Raw genomic sequence first — 14,236 nt, 5'->3', positions numbered from 1 at the left:
GCCGCTCTGCTAAAAATTAGCTAGCTAAAAATTCGTAGATTTTAGCTATTAGTCGGCTAATTTTTAATGTAGATGGATCCAAATGGGACCTTATAATGGAGAGAGTATAATATGAGGAATTATAGTTGCTCCAACAAATTACTCATCATGTCTCCTATTCTATCTCTAGTATCTAAAAGTTTGAATTATATTGGTAAGAGAAGAAGAAAAAGGTACTACTGATGAAAGAAGATCACCTATGTAGACTTTTTTTTTATAAGGATTTTATTTAAGGGATGTAGATAGGTAATGTGTTGGTGAGTTGGAGATGGTTAAGGTACCGGAAACTGAAGGCGTATGAGACAGCGCGGCCCCGTCACGCGGCGCGTCAGACAAGCTGGAGTAGCTCCATCAATCGCTGCCGCAGCGTGCAGTGCGTCACGCTCACGCGACACGCACCGCTCCGGCTCCTCTGCCCCTTCTCCAGCGCATATATACGGATACGCCGGGCATGGTGACAAGCACATACGCAGCGCAGAGGTTCAGGCAGGAACCACCAAGGATGGCGCCCGAGATTCAGAGCCTGTGTCCGAGTCTGACGGCCGTGCTCCTGCTGGGCGCGGTGGCAGCGCTCGGTGCCGGAGATGACTACGCCAGGGCCAGGGCGCCGGGGCCTCTGCCTGGCGGAGGCGCCCGGCGCGTTCTCCTCGCCAACGGGCTCGGGCTGACGCCGCAGATGGGGTGAGGAACGAAACCAAAACCAGCACTACGAATTCAGATGTGCATGCATGCGATGCGTGGCTTCCGCCGCTCCTGGCTGTGATTTGTCTGATGAGCCTTTTCCGTGGGCTTTTCTTTGTGTTTTGTCGTCGCTTTTTCGCAGGTGGAACAGTGGAACCATTTCCAGTGCGGCATCAACGAGGCGGTCGTCCGGAGCACCGGTCAGAGACAGCAGCATTTGATTGGTTTCATTTTTTTTTTCTGATGTGGCTATTGCTCACTGATTCGCTGTACTTTCACAGCTGATGCGCTCGTCGCCACCGGACTTGCAAAGGCTGGCTACACGTATGTCAACTTAGGTGGTGTATTCTAACGGAGAGCATATGCAGAGTTCATACTTCATACGTGTTGGATGTTATCAGAGTGTCCAGTGCTACTGAAAGATGACATTGCTATTGCAGATGACTGCTGGGCGGATTACCAAAGAAACAAAGAGGTAGTACGAGCGCTAGTTGACTTTGTCGTCAGTTACTTTTTCAGTTAAATTCTTGTACTGAACATTGACCCAGCACCATCTGTTTGACGAAAACAAAGAGGTAGTACAAGCGCTAGTTCAAGGAACCAAACACCATCTGTTTGGTTCTCTAGTCCATGAACTAAAAGTTTTAGTCCACTTTAGTCCATAAACTAAAAGTGAACTAAAGTGGTGTTTGGTTCCTTGAACTAAAATGGACTAAAGTGGAGAGAGAGGGTAATAAATAAGAGGCATGGGTGTCCCCAACACCTTTTAGTCTATTTTAGTCCAGTTTTGTGGACTAAAGGACTAAAAGATTTTAGTCCACTTTTAGTCCAAGTGTTTGGCTGTTTAGTCCAACTAAAGTGCAGATTTTAGTCTAAAATGCTTTAGTCCATGGAACCAAACACGCCCTAAGAAATTGGCTTGGCTAACTGACTTGCTGACAGGGATACATGGTCGCCAATCCCAAGACATTCCCATCCGGAATCAAGGCCCTGGCAGATTATGTCCACAGCAAGGGGCTTAAGCTTGGCATCTACTCTTCAGCTGGGTACGTTCTTTTATTTTCCCCTTTTCGTTCAACAAGTTCTCGGCTCTTTTCGATTCAATCAAGTGGGAACCCAAAAGCTTACAAGTATCCACTGCAAGGAATAGGATAAATCCATGTTGAACTGAAACCGGACTGCCTTCTGCCTTGTGCCTTCCGTAAATTTCAGGACAAGAACTTGCAGCAACAGGATGCCTGGATCTCTGGGCCACGAGGACAAGGATGCTAAAACGTTTGCGTCATGGGTACATACATGCTCCAGTGCTACTACAGACGTTCAGACTTTCAGACATCTGATAGCATTTGACCAGGACTTGCGGTTTCAGTTCACCAGTAGACAGCCTGTTCGGCTGGCTGGGCTGGATCGTAAATTATTTACTGCTGGCTGGTTTGGTGTGAGAGAAAAATACTGTTCCAACTTATAATCCACGATCGTTTACGGCCTGCCGAACAGGCTGAGAATTATTAGTCTACTACCCGTATCAGTTACTCTTCTTTTATTATATACGTAGAAGAGCAAAATGAAGCAACTTTACCTTAGTTACGTACTATATATATGTCGTTTCTTCACTCGGCGCCTGACCTTGTGCAGGGTGTTGACTACTTGAAGTATGATAACTGCTACAGAGACGTCACGCCTGAAACCGTGAGGTGCAGTTTCTGTTTCCGAATCTGCACATTCAGTTCGTGTAGCATTCTTGTCAGATGTATGTAGCAGCTGTCAATTGTGATGCAGGTTTGGGCGCATGTCTCGCGCGCTGAAGAGCTCTGGCCGCCCAATCTTCTACTCACTTTGCGAATGGTATGGCATGCATATGCATCCTGGTTCTGCCTTTGCTTGAAAAATGTACCTGACTGACTGACGGTTATACTAACTTCGTCAGGGGCTACATGGAAGTGCCCAAATGGGGCGGCAGGTACGGCAACAGCTGGAGGACCACCGGCGACATCAACGACACATGGTCAGGGTAAGTGATAGGTTCCCACGCATGGCCCATGGGAGTACTATACAGATCGAGCACGTAGCTAGTAATTCTCTGCCTGATAACCGATTGGGTTGTGTTCTTGCGACAGCATGTTGGACAACATCGATCAGAACGACGCCTTCGCCCGGTACGCCAAGCCCGGCGGTTGGAACGGTCAGTTCGTATCGTCCACGTCTATCTCTGCTTAGCTTCCTGGATGAAATGCATCCGGATTCGATCCATGAGGTTTTCCTGACAGCTGATGGCTTGCTTCTCTCCCACACAGACCCTGACATGCTGGAGGTCGGGAACGGAGGGATGGCGTACAACGAGTACGTCGTGCACTTCAGCCTGTGGGCCATCGCCAAGGTGAATCATCATTTTTCCAGGCTCATAAAAATGAACCTCCGTTCGACTCTCTGTGTGCTCACGTTTACAGGTGGAATTCTTGGCGCCAATCTTTGACAGGCTCCTCTTGTAATCGGCTGCGACGTGACGAGAGTTTCCAAGGAGACGCTGGGGATCCTCTCCAACGCAGAGGTCATCGCGATTAACCAAGGTCGTCATTCACAACCAGAATCCATCTTCTTACCAGCAAAATCTTTCACCCTAGTTCACTTCTTGACTCTTGACTTCGTGTGTGCCAATTGTGTTCGACCCAGATCGGATGGGTGTCCAGTGAAACAAAGTGAAGAAATATGGCAACGATCTCGAGGTACACAGATAGTATCTACCAAATCGATCGTCATCGCAAGCAGCACGAATCCTGAATCCCATGGCGTTCGATTATGATGCAGGTATGGGCTGGGCAGCTCTCCCGCCACAGGAAGGCGGTGCTGCTGCTCAACCGGGGGGCGACGCGCTCCGCGTCCATCACCGCGGCGTGGCCGGACGTCGGCATCCGCCGCGGCGTCACCGTCGAGGCGAGGGACGTCTGGAAGGTACGTGAATGCGTGGTGGCTGGTGGCCATTTCTAGCTCTGTTCCGCGCATCCACGCCGAGCTCGCTTGCCGGTGCCTCAAATTCATGCAAGCTTGTGGCTTATGATTCGTCTCATCTCTGCAGCACGAGACGCTCCCGGGCAGGTTCACCAGCAGCCTCACGGCGGTGGTCGGGCCGCACTCGTGCAAGCTCTACGTCCTCACGCCCGTTCCTCGCTGACGGCGCCGCTGGAGATCCATCGCCCTGTTCGCTGGATCGTAAACGATCATAAATTTTCAGCTATAATAGTATTTTTCTCTCACATCAAACTAGTCAACAGTGATAATTTACGATCGTATACCAGCCGAACATGCTGCTGGCCTTGGATCCTGCTAGAGATTAGACGTGTATGATTTGAGAAACTTGTGACTGCTCCTACAACAAGAGCCCATCAGCGTCTGTCGGTGATTTATTAGTAGTGATTTGACATGGTGCAACGCTCAGTTTGGCTCAGATTGGAGATCGAACATGCCGAATAAGGCTTCGTTTAGTTCCTAGCTGCCTATCCCATGGAATGTTCGAATGGGTGCATAGAGTATTAAATATATATTAAAAATAACTAATTATACAGTTTGCGACTAATTTACGAGATAAATTTTTTAAGTCTAATTAGTCTATGATTTGATAACGTAGTGCTACAGTAACATATATGCTAATGATAGATTAATTAGGTTTAATAAATTGATCTCGTGGATTACAGACGGATTCTGTAATTTATTTTTTATTAGGATCTGAATACCTCATACTATATCTCCATGTAGCACCTGATATGCCTAAAATTTTTAAACAAACCCTAAATTAGGCCAACAACTTCGCTACCCTACGGTCCTACCCACATGCAGACAGTGTTTGCTCGCCACCATCGAAGGAACAGGCCAATTCAAATCTTTTAGCGTCGTTTTCCAAATTTTTTTTTGGCTTTGAACGCGAAAATCTTTGGTTTTCAGGTGCAACTTACCTCCTTCGATCCATTCAGCTTTGTCCAAGCTTAAACCTTTACAGTTTGGTCAACAATTTCAAAAAAAGTATGTTGGAAAAAACAATTACTGTTTTTAATATAAAAAATACTTTGATAATATTTTTATTTTTTAATATTATTATATTATGTGTAGACATATTGCTAGCTAAAAATTATAAACTTAAATTAAGGGGGTATTTGGTTTCCGGCCATATTTTGCCACGCATAAGGTTAAGTATTTGCCACACCATGGCTTGCTACATTCTGTGGCAAATGAAAGCGTTTGGCTCGTTATTAAACCATGGCAAAATTGTGTGGCTGTTGTTTGGATGGTTGCCATAGAAATTTGGCAAAATTGCCACATATGGTTTACATCATAAATTTGTAGGGAAAATGGTGTTCTTGCCCCTTACATAGATGTGCAATTGTGATTTTGTCCTCGTTTTTCTAACTTTGTGATTTTGCTCTTAACTGTTCATAAGTCAATGCGATTTTGCCCCTGGTCAACGCGAATTTGCCCCTGTTTTTACAGTTGACCAGGGGCAAAATCGCGTTGACTTGTGAACAGTTAAGGGCAAAATCACAAAGTTAGAAAAACGAGGGCAAAATCACAATTGCACATCAAAGTAGGGGCAAGAACACAAGAGCCCCAAATTTATATGGTGTTTCTAATGAACAAAAATAAACATGAAAATTAAGACTAATATAGATAATTAGGAAACCATATTATACTAATCAAAACAAAATAATAATAGATAATCAAAACTATATTATACTAGTATTTTCTATTGTATTCTTAGATTTATTTTGTAAAGAAAAAACGGCCAATTAACCTTCATGTTCACGGATGATATTCTCAAGTCTCTCCTCAACCTTATCCGTTCACCCACCTCTCCACCACACGTCGTGCCACACGGCAGCTCCTATTCTCTATCTCCTCTTCCAAACGCCTCAACTGCATGCACCATCCATGGCCGTCCAAGCTGCTGCCACTGTGTGCGCTCTCCATGGCCTTTCATCCGCCATCGTCGGTCACCAGACCTCACACAGCGAGTTCAGTTCTACCCCACCACTTAGGATGTGGCCGGCGCCGGAAGGGACATGGACGAGCAGCCACTGCTACAGAATGGACTTGTTGTCCTGGGCAGTAACGGCCTTTAGTCTCGGTTACCGCGCCGGAACAACGATCCCGAGACTAAAGGTGGAACCTTCAGTCCCGGGTCATCGAGCCGGGACTAAAGAGGGACCTTTAGTCTCGGTTGGTGTTACCAACCGAGACTAAAGGCCCTCCAGTCGAGCAAACGTGGCCGCACCCTTTAGTCCCGGTTGGTAACCCCAACCAGGACTAAAGGTTCCTTTTCTTTTTCTTTTTTTTTGTTTAATTTGTTTTCAGTTCAGTTACACATATTTGTTTAATATATAATATATTTTTATGTACGTATTCTACGTTGCTAATATAAATACACGCACACATATAATTATATCTAATTCTCATCTCGAGCATTATTATATTCGAATAAAGTATGAAACTATATATATTATAGATATATATGTATATATACAACACTTTCATAATCTTGTTCTCGAAAATAATGATATCAATAAACATTTAATTTACATCATTAGTTCCTTAGATCAAAGTAGAACTCGCCGTTGGGATTTAGCACTTTTTCTATAAGATATCATGCTATTGACTCTTGAACTACTTTCAGATGGTCTTTTTACATGATCCTTCGTTTCAACCATTCAGTCTTGCATTTGAAATAAAAGGAAAAGTATTAATACATATATATATATTCATTTAAAAATAAATAAAAAATTAATATATACGTACTCTGAGGACATCTTCAGGAGTTCTTCTTATGTATGCGGTGATAAATTCACAAACGTAGTATCCACACAAGTTATTACCTGGTTCCTGCCGCAAACACCACTGTACGAGAAAAAGATTATTCTCATCATCTCACACGTAAATTGAAGTACGATATAGTAATTAAACACGTGGAGAAGTATATATAGTACTACTTACTGGTATTTCAACTACATTAAGTGGTGCCTTGCAATCCTTGCGGTGTTGCCGAATAAACTCTTTTCAAACCCTGTGCGACCAATAATGTACGATCGTTAATAAATTATGGCAAAGTCTATTCAATAATAGTTGTGCACGAGAGATCGAAATTATCTCTGGATAGTGTCTATCATATCTTGGTATTGTGCTCACTCTTTTCTCAATGAGTCCAAGATTACTAACTGACTTGAGTTTAACTCAATGACAATGAGTATCCAGTGAAATCTGCATTGGTTTATACACACACGTACATGCATATAAGTTGTATTGATATTACATAAAATGTGTAGACTACATTATTATTAACACTTACTCAAAGTTGTACGGGAAAAATATTGTTGTCTTGTCGTGCTGCTTCACGAAGAACTTCATGATATTCGTCTGTGCTTCAGATACCCAGTGGTCCTTGACAATAATATCGATTTTGAATATGATATAAGGATCAATGAAGCCAACACTGTTGTCTTGTATTCTTTGAAGCTCTGATATCTGGAATCTGTATATAAATATAAATTACATGTGAGGATAATTATATACACGTACGCATGGAAGTGAGTTTATTAAATAAAAGTAAGAATCACTTACAAACAAAAGGAGCTAATGATTGATTTGTCCAGAGCGTCCAAGTGGAATAGTTGATGCAATTCTTCAAAACTAATATGTAAGATGTCATCTCCACGGAAGTAATGATGGTCTCTAAATCTGACAAAGATCCACTGCTCACCCCTGCCACACGCCTGCATGTACCACTTGTTGAGCAAGTACATTTGCGTACCCAATTCATTCAGAGCCACAGGGTTGTACAGACTTTTACCAAATTTATATGTCTTCCAGGTATCAACTTCTAGGTTCTAGATTGGAGCTTTGCCCATCACTTGATCCAAGGTTAAACCAGTTTATTCAAAAAAATTATTAAGGTCTTGAACCGACACTTCTCCAGAGTTGTCTGGTCGATAGACTTCTATGCTGGAACCATATTGATTAGCAACAACAAGATTTTGCATTAGTTGCTTCTGTTGTCCGAGCTGTGGGACATCCTTCCCTGATGCTCTTTTCCTTTTCTCATGTGCATCATGTGACTTCACGAGGGAGCGGTTATAGTCTGATAGTGGCGGTGGCTTACGAACTTGAAGCATTTTTTTCTTGTGAGCTTCGACCTTCTGCCTCAGCTGATCTCGTGGTATGTAAAAGTACGACTTCTCCTTAAGCTTCGCTTGTCTCTGCTTTTGGATATCTATAAAAAATCTTTCACTTTTTTGCTTTCTTCAGCTGCTATTTGCCCATCAGTCTTTTCAGGAAGTATTTCTTGAGAAATAACTCTTTTTTTGGGTCTTCTTTGCCGCTGGGACCTTAAACGTCTTTGTAGTGCGTCGCTGTGGAGGTGGTGGGGGCGGTGTTGGAGACCGGCGTGGAGGCGATGAGGCCGGTGTTGGAGTCCAGCGTTGAGGCGTTGGAGATCGTTGTGGAGATGGTGGGGCCGGTGTAGGAGTTGGAGATCGTTGTGGAGGCGATGGGGCCGGTGTAGGAGTTGGAGATCGCCGTGGGGATGAAGTCGTCTCGTCCCCCACGACACTGTGATGAGATGGGGAATGAATGATTGGGCTAGGCTGGGGGAGACCCTGCTACAAAAACAAGTTGTGGTCAATTATTTTTGAAGCCAATATAAAATTAATGGAAAAATAATATTTCATTCACTATCAGTCGTACCTAGGGTGAGGTAGGGGAAGCGGTGACGCTCCAGGAATGATGATGAAGCATTTGCGCCATTGAATAAATGTCTTCTCTGCTTCTCCTATTGTCTTCTCCCCATCACCGCCTTCAATGTCAAGAGGAACATTGCTGTAACCTTTGAGCACTCTATCGACTGAGACGCTAGCATATCTAGGTTGAATAACTGACCCATGGATTCTTGGTGTCTTCGTTCGGTCTATTGGAGATACAACCCCGACAGCCACCATGATTGATGCATTATTACCATCTAGAATGTGCAGCTCACATATTGTTAGAGGCTCGGTAATGTCATCAACAGGGAAGCGCAACCCAGCATCACCTTGAATAACTGACAGCTTCGTGGAAGCACAACTGCTTTTCATCTGACCAACGGGGCTAATGGTGACTCCCGGCATTGATTGCATTTGACTCATTGCTAGCTGCACTTGCCTCTTGATCTCCTCCTACATTCTTGCCTCAAGAGATTTTTCTCGTTCACGTGATTCAAGCAATGCTTGTCGTGACTCATTAACAAATTGCTCCAATACACGGATTCGGTCTGCCTCCTCATCCTTCTTTCTCTGACGGCTTCTATAGGTATCCCTGTCTGCTAGGAATGCTTGTAGCCACGGAACCGTCCTATAGCCTCTTGTTCGACCACCGTGTTCAGGATTCTCTAGGGCATATGTCAATTCATCCTTTTCTCTGTTGGGCTTGAAAACACCACTATCAGCTTCTTCCCTAGCACAAGCTAGTCTCTGTGTTGCTCTCTCAATTTTTTGGCCGAAATTAGCTTGCTAGTGTCTAGGTCTAGGCTTCCCCCATGAGCGTAGAACCAATTCTTCGCGCGTTGAGGCCAGTTCTTCTCTATTATTTCAGGTATGATTCCCTTAGCAGTAATCTCTGCTTCTAGGTTTTGCCACTTGGGAATAGCACTCCTATAACCATCTGATCCCATGCGATGATGGTATTGCTTCTGTTGGGCATTCTGCTGATTCCTCATCACACGTTCCTCACTCTCTTGAGATGTCTTGTATTGTACGAAGTCATCCCAATGGGACTCCAACTTGACAAACGCCTTAGCATTGAAATTCGACGTTTCATTCTTCAAGATAAACTTTTTATACAATGTCTTCTTCCAACTCTGGAACAATGTTGCCATCTTCTTCATTGTCCAATCCCTCACTAGCTCCTTCAAAGCATCATCTGCTTGTAATGTGAAATGCTGAGTGATATCTCTCCAAGCTAGGTTCTTGTCACGATCAGATACAAAACTAACATTAGGAGCGGATATCTTCTGCTTCCATTCATGAGCACTAACTAGAATCCTATCCCTTACAATGAACCCACATTGATTGACATATGTCTGAGCATGTGGTCCCAATGGTTTGCCGGTGTCGGTGTCGAATTCTAATATTATGAAACGGCCCTCTAATGACTTTTTTGGCCCTCGGACTTTCCTACTCTTGCCAGTGGATGATGTAGATCCAGAGACCGGCTACATGAGTAGAAACACAACGATTAACAACAAATATACGTACGCATACATCTATAAGAGATGATAGATAATCGAATATACCTCGCCAGTATTTTATTGCGCGACAATTTGTTGATCTTCAACCACCGACATATTCAGGATGTCATCATAATCAGCAAAGTACTGACTCGTGTCATCCACATTGGTGCCGGCGTTGATAATATACGCCATTATGTCATCATTCAAGTTATCATCCGGAGCAGCCATTTGTATCTTCAAGATAACACATAGATATATAGAATTACTATAGCACATAACATAAGTACATGTGATAACACATATAGAATTACTAAATCCAATTAAATATAATAACACATAATATTTCATAAGGATAAACAATAATAAGCTATAGGCTTTGGAATCGAATAAAAAACACTTTCGATCCAAAAAACATGGAAATAAGTATATGTATATATACATATAGAATGATACAATTTTCTCTCTCTCTCAACACATAGAATAAGTGCATATGTATATATCTCTAGATATGCATGTGATAACACATAGAATGTCTCTCTAGATACAATTTTCTCTCTCTCTCTCAACACATGAAAATAATTAAGTACATGTATATATACACATAGAAATAATTAAGTACATATATATATATGTATACATATAGAATCTCTAGATAGAATTAATTACTAAATCTAATTAAACCTAACATATATACATAGATAGAATTTTACTAAATCAAAATTAAATCTAACACATATAAAGAGAGAGATAGAATAATAATTACTAAATATATCAAAAACTATAATAAAAACTATCTAAAAAACTATCTAAATAAAGTAATAATTAAATTTTAATACATTTAAATCTAATTAACATATATCAAAAACTATCTAAAAACTAAGAACAAACTACTAATTAAATTTTAATACATTTAAATCTAACATATATATCAAACACTACCTAAAAAACTTTCTAAAAACTATCTAAAAACTATCTAAATAAAACAGGCTATGGATGCATGCATGGCCATGCATGCATGGTGGCTGGGCGTGCTGGCCAGCCACGGGGCCGAGCAGAGCTGCGCGAGGACGACGTACGGCGGAGAATCGACGGCCGCCGGGTGGGGCTCGACGACGATAGCGGCGCGGGCGTGGTAGAGACGACGATCAAGGTCGGGCGGGGGTAGACGACGACGGCGGCGCGCACGAGTGCTGCAGAGACAACGAGATCGATTCTAGATCAAAAAGTAGAAGATGAACCAGTCGATATATATAGGCCGGGACCCTTTAGTCCCGGCTGTTAACACCAACCGAGACTAAAGATCCTTTAGTCCCGGCTGGTAAGCCGAACTGGGACTAAAGGTCCAACCCTTTAGTCCCGGCTCGGCTTACCAGCCAGGACTAAAGGTATTTTTGGGCGGGCAATTCCGCCCACCCTTTAGTCCCGGTTCCTAGCCTATGCCAGGACTGAAGTTCTAAAATTTTTGCAGCCCGCCAAAGTGTTGTTTTTTCATTAAGGATTGTAGATCTTGATGAGCTGCTCAAATAAGACACTAAATGACCTCAGATGAAAAATCTCTGAATACCAAGTTTGATCATCTCAGCAAGATCTACAATTGTTACATAGCTTATTTTTCCATTTGAGAAAGTTTTATCAAACACTAGTCACAAATTCTTGATTCTCATATAGACTTTCTAAAACTATGTCACACACTTGTGAAATTTGAACTACATTTTGTTCAAACTTTCTCAAATGAAAAAATAGCCTATATAAGGATTGTATATCTTGATGAGATGAACAAACTTGGTATTCAAAACTTTTCAATTGGAGACAATCTAGGGTTCCGAAAACTAGTTTGTAGGCGTCGAAATTTAAAAATCATAAATTTGAACTGTCCAAACTATCTCAAATGGAAAGTTGACCAAAACAACAATTGTAGATCTTGATGATTTTAACAAACTTGGTACTCAAAACTTTTCAATTTGAAGTCATTTAGAGTTCAGAATACTAGAGTCAAAGTGTTGTTTTTTATTTGACCAAATTTGACTTGGTCAAACTTGCTCAAATGAGACACTAAATGACCTCAGATGAAAAATCTCTGAATACCAAGTTTGATCATCTAAGCAAGATCTACAATTGTTACATACCTCATTTTTCCATTTGAGAAAGTTTTATCAAACACTAGTCACAAATCCTTGATTCTCATATAGACTTTCTAAAACTATGTCACACACTTATGAAATTTGAACTACATTTTGTTCAAACTTTCTCAAATAAAAAAATGGCCTATATAAGGATTGTATATCTTGATGAGATGAACAAACTTGGTATTCAAAACTTTTCAATTAGAGACAATCTAGGATTTGTATCGTTGTATCATGCGGGCACAACAGTAAATTTTTTCTTGACGTATGACCCTTGGTTATGATCTTGTCGTAACCATGGAGTGTCTTCATCATTTAACATGATGCTTGGATCTTTCTTCACTATGAAGGGTGGAATTCGGACATTTCTTTCATAATCTTCTGACATGTCTGACTTGTCTTCAATTCCTACTATATTTATTTTCCCAGAAAGAACTATGTGGCGCTTTGGCTCATTGATCATTGAGTTGATGTCTTCGTTTTTTCCTCTCTTTGATTTTGTAGACATCTCTTTCACATAGAACATCTGACTTACATTGGCAGCAAGGACGAATGGTTCGTCTTTGTACCCAATATTGTTGAGGTCCATTGTTGTCATTCCATACTCTTTGTCGACTGTTACCCCTCCTCCGGTCAGCTTCACCCATTGGCACCAGAATAAAGGGACTTTAAAATTAGGTGCGTAGTCTAGTTCCCATATATCTTCTACGCGGCCATAATATGTTTGTATATTCCCATTTGGATCTGTGCCATCTATACGAACACCACTATTTTGATTGGTGCTCCTTTTATCTTGGGCAACTGTGTAAAATGTATTCCCATTTATCTCATACCCTTGGTACGTGAGGATATGCCATGATGGTTGCCTAGCCAACAAATATAGTTGCTCATCAATATTGTCATCGCCTTGACATTCTTTTTGCAACCAACCACTGAAACTTTCCATGTGCTGACGCCTAATCTAAGCTTCAGTCTTCCCTAGAAACTTGGATCGTAAGAACTCCTTATGTATCTCGATGTACGGATGCACCAATGACGAGTTCTAAAGAACTGTGTAGTGTGTTTTATTAAAATAATTGTCTTCCATACCAATATATGTTTTCTTCCCTAAAGTTCCTTTATCACTGAGTCTCCCCTCGTGTCGCGATTCGGGAACGCCAATCGGGGCAAGGTCAGGAATAAAGTCAACACAGAACTCAATGACCTCCTCTGTTCCATAGCCCTAGGCGATGCTTCCTTCAGGCTTAGAATAGACTTTCACATATTTCTTCAAGACTCCCATAAACCTCTCGAAGGGGAACATGTTATGTAAGAACACAGGTCCAAGAATACTAATCTCCTTCACCAAATGAACTAGGAGGTGTGTCATGATATTAAAGAAGGATGGAGGGAACACCAACTCAAAGCTGACAAGACATTGAACCACATCATTCTATAGAGTAGCTAGTTCCACTAGATTGATTACCTTCTGAGAAATTACATTGAGGAATGCACATAGCTTCACGGTGGCTAGACGTACATGTGGAGGTAGAATTCCTCTTAAAGCAACTGGAAGCAATTACGTCATAAGCACGTGGCAGTCGTGGGACTTTAAGTTTAGGAATTTCTTCTCTGGCACATTTATTATACCCTTTATATTGGAGAAGAATCCCAATGGGACCTTGATGCTGCTTAGACATTCGAACATGCTGTCCCTCTCTTCTTTGCTAAGCGTGTAGCTAGCAGGACTTAAGTAATAATGTCCATCATCTGTCTTCTCTGGATGAAGGTTGTCTCGTTCTTTCATGCCCTGCAAGTCCTGGCGTGCTTCAAGTGAATCCTTTGGCTTCCCGTACACACCCATGAATCCTAACAGGTTCACACAAAGATTCTTTGTCAGGTGCATCACGTCGATTGCATTACGGACCTCTAAGACTTTCCAATAGGGTAGCTCCCAAAAGATGGACTTCTTCTTCCACATGGGTGCGTGTCCCTTAGCATCTTTGGAATAGATTCGCTGCCTTGTCCCTTTCCAAATACTACTTTCAATCCTTGACCATTGCGAGTACATCTTCTCCGGTTGGTTATGAGGCTTCTTCCGGTGGTCTGGCTTACCTTTAAAATGCTTACCTTTCTTTCTTACTTGGTGATTCAAAGGAAGGAATCGACGATG

The 14,236-nt window shown here is 42.1% G+C and overlaps 1 pseudogene; it reads left to right on the top strand.

Annotated features, from left to right (window-relative positions):
* Positions 1 to 531: 531 nt before the first annotated feature.
* Positions 532 to 4,268, top strand: LOC136530799 (alpha-galactosidase-like; annotated as a pseudogene).
* Positions 4,269 to 14,236: the final 9,968 nt, after the last annotated feature.

The sequence above is a fragment of the Miscanthus floridulus genome, unplaced genomic scaffold (assembly GCF_019320115.1).
Source record: "Miscanthus floridulus cultivar M001 unplaced genomic scaffold, ASM1932011v1 fs_20_1_2, whole genome shotgun sequence".
Lineage (NCBI taxonomy): Eukaryota > Viridiplantae > Streptophyta > Magnoliopsida > Poales > Poaceae > Miscanthus > Miscanthus floridulus.
This window is presented reverse-complemented; position numbering and strand designations above follow the sequence as displayed.